This window comes from Triticum dicoccoides, chromosome 5A (genome assembly GCF_002162155.2).
Source record: "Triticum dicoccoides isolate Atlit2015 ecotype Zavitan chromosome 5A, WEW_v2.0, whole genome shotgun sequence".
Taxonomy (NCBI): domain Eukaryota; kingdom Viridiplantae; phylum Streptophyta; class Magnoliopsida; order Poales; family Poaceae; genus Triticum; species Triticum dicoccoides.
Genome location: NC_041388.1, coordinates 497284328 through 497287577, shown reverse-complemented (window position 1 = coordinate 497287577; position 3250 = coordinate 497284328).

Here is a 3250-nt window from a genome sequence, read left to right as displayed (position 1 = left end):
GCTTCACCACAAGTTTGTATAAAACTATATGCTTTGATCAACTCATCAAAACGTATATTCCAACTCTGAGATGCTTGCACCAGTCCATAGATGGATCGCTGGAGCTTGCACATTTTGTTAGCACCTTTAGGATCGACAAAACCTTCTGGTTGCATCATATGCAACTCTTCTTTAAGAAATCCATTAAGGAATGTAGTTTTGACATCCATTTGCTAGATTTCATAAAATGTGGCAATTTGCTAACATGATTCGGACAGACTTAAGCATTGCTACAAGTGAGAAAATCTCATCGTAGTCAACACCTTGAACTTTGTCAAAACCTTTTTCTACAAGTCTAGCTTTGTAGATAGTAACACTACTATCAGTGTCTGTCTTCCTCTTGAAGATCCATTTATTTTCTATGGCTTGTTGATCATAGGGCAAGTCAACCAAAGTCCACACTTTGTTCTCATACATGGACCCCATCTCAGATTTCATGGCCTCGAGCCATTTCACAGAATCTGGTCTCATCATCGCTTCCTCATAGTTCGTAGGTTCGTCATGGTCAATTAACATGACCTCCAGAACAGGATTACCGTACCACTCTGGTGCGGATCTCACTCTGGTTGACCTACGAGGTTCGGTAGTAACTTGATCTGAAGTTACATGATCATCATCATTAGCTTCCTCACTAATTGGTGTAGGAGTCAGAGAAACAGATTTCTATGATGAACTACTTTCCAATAAGGGAGCAGGTATAGTTACCTCATCAAGTTCTACTTTCCTCCCACTCACTTCTTTCGAGAGAAACTCCTTCTCTAGAAAGGATCCATTCTCAGCAACAAATATCTTGCATTCGGATCTGTGATAGAAGGTGTACCCAACAGTTACTTTTGGGTAACCTATGAAGACGCACTTCTCCGACTTGGGTTTGAGCTTATCAAGATGAAACTTTTTCACATAAGCATCGCAATCCCAAACTTTAAGAAATGACAGCTTAGGTTTCTTGCTAAACCACAGTTCATACGGTGTCGTCTCAACGGATTTAGATGGTGCCCTTTTTAATGTGAATGCACTTGTCTCTAATGCATAACCCCAAAACGATAGTGGTAAATCAGTAAGAGACATCATAGATTGCACTATATCAAATAAAGTACGGTTATGACATTCAGACACACCATTACGATGTGGTGTTCCAGGTGGCATGAGTTTGTGAAACTATTCCACATTGTTTTAATTGAAGGCCAAACTCGTAACTCAAATATTCGCCTCTGCGATCAGATCGTAGAAACTTTATTTTCTTGTTACGATGATTTTCCACTTCACTCTGAAATTCTTTGAACTTTTCAAATGTTTCAGACTTAAGTTTCTTCAAGTAGATATACCCATATCTACTCAAATCATCTGTGAAGGTCAGAAAAATAATGATACCCGCCGCGAGCCTCAACACTCATCGGACTACATACATCAGTATGTATTATTTCCAACAAGTCTGTTGCTCGCTCCATTGTTCCAGAGAATGGAGTCTTAGTCATCTTACCGATGAGGCATGGTTCGCAAGCATCAACTGATTCATAATCAAGTGATTCCAAAAGCCCGTCAGCATGGATTTTCTTCATGCGCTTTACACCGATATGACCTAAACGGCAGTGCCACAAATAAGTTGCACTATCATTATCAACTTTGCATCTTTTGGCATCAATATTATGAATATGTGTATCACCACGATCGAGATCCAACAAACTATTTTCATTGGGTGTATGACCATCGAAGGTTTTATTCATGTAAACAGAACAACAATTATTCTCTAATTTTAAATGAATAACAGTATTGCAATAAATATGATCAAATCATATTCATGCTCAACACAAACGCCAAATAACATTTATTTAGGTTTAACACTAATCCCGAAAGGAGGGAGTGTGCGATGATGATCATATCAATCTTGGAACCACTTCCAACACACATCGTCACTTCACCCTTAACTAGTCTCTATTTATTTTGTAACTCCTGTTTCGAGTTACTAATTTTTAGCAACCGAACAAGTATCAAATACCCATGGGCTACTATAAATACTAGTAAGGTACACATCAATAACATGTATATCAAATATACCCTTGTTCACTTTGCCATCCTTCTTATCCACTAAATATTTAGGGCATTTCCGCTTCCAGTGAGCAGTCCCTTTCCAGTAGAAGCACTTAGTCTCAGGCTTAGGTCCAGAATTGGGCTTCTTCACTTGAGCAGCAACTTGCTTGCCATTTTTCTAGAAGTTCCCTTTCTTTCCCTTTGCCCTTTTCTTGAAACTAGTGGTCTTGTTAATCATCAACACTTGATGCTCTTTCTTGATTTCTACCTTCATCGATTTCATCATCATGAAAATCTCGGGAATCGTTTACGTCATCCCTTGCATACTATAGTTCATCATGAAGTTCTACTAACTTGGTGATGGTGACTAGAGAATTCTGTCAATCACTATTTTATCTGGAAGATTAACTCCGACTTGATTCAAGCGATTGTAGTACCCAGACAATCTGAGCACATGCTCACTGCTTGAGCTATTCTCCTCCATCTTTTAGCTATAGAACTTTGATGGAGACTTCATATCTCTCAACTCGGGTATTTTCTTGAAATATCAACTTCAACTCCTGGAACATCTCATACGATCCATGACGCTCAAACGTCTTTGAAGTCCCGATTCTAAGCCGTTAAGCATGATGCTCTAAACTATCAAGTAGTCATCATATTGAGCTACCAAATGTTCATAACGTTTGGATCTGCTCCTGCAATAGGTCTGTCACCTAGCGATGCATCAAGGACATAATTCTTCTGTGCAGCAATGAGGATAATCCTTAGATCACATATCCAATCCGCATCATTGCTACTAACATCTTTCAACTTAGTTTTCTCTAGGAACATATCAAAAATAAAACAGGGGAGCTAAACACGAGCTATTGATCTACAACATAGATATGCTAATACTATCAGGACTAAGTTCATGATAAATTAAAATTCAATTTAATCATATTACTTAAGAACTCCCACTTAGATAGACATCCCTCTAATCATCTAAGTGATCACGTGATCCAAATCAACTAAACCATAACCGATCATCACGTGAAATGGAGTAGTTTTCAATGGTGAACATCACTATGTTGATCATATCTACTATATGATTCACGATCGACCTTTCGGTCTCAGTGTTCCGAGGCCATATCTGCATATGCTAGGCTCGTCAAGTTTAACCTGAGTATTCTGCATGTGCAAAACT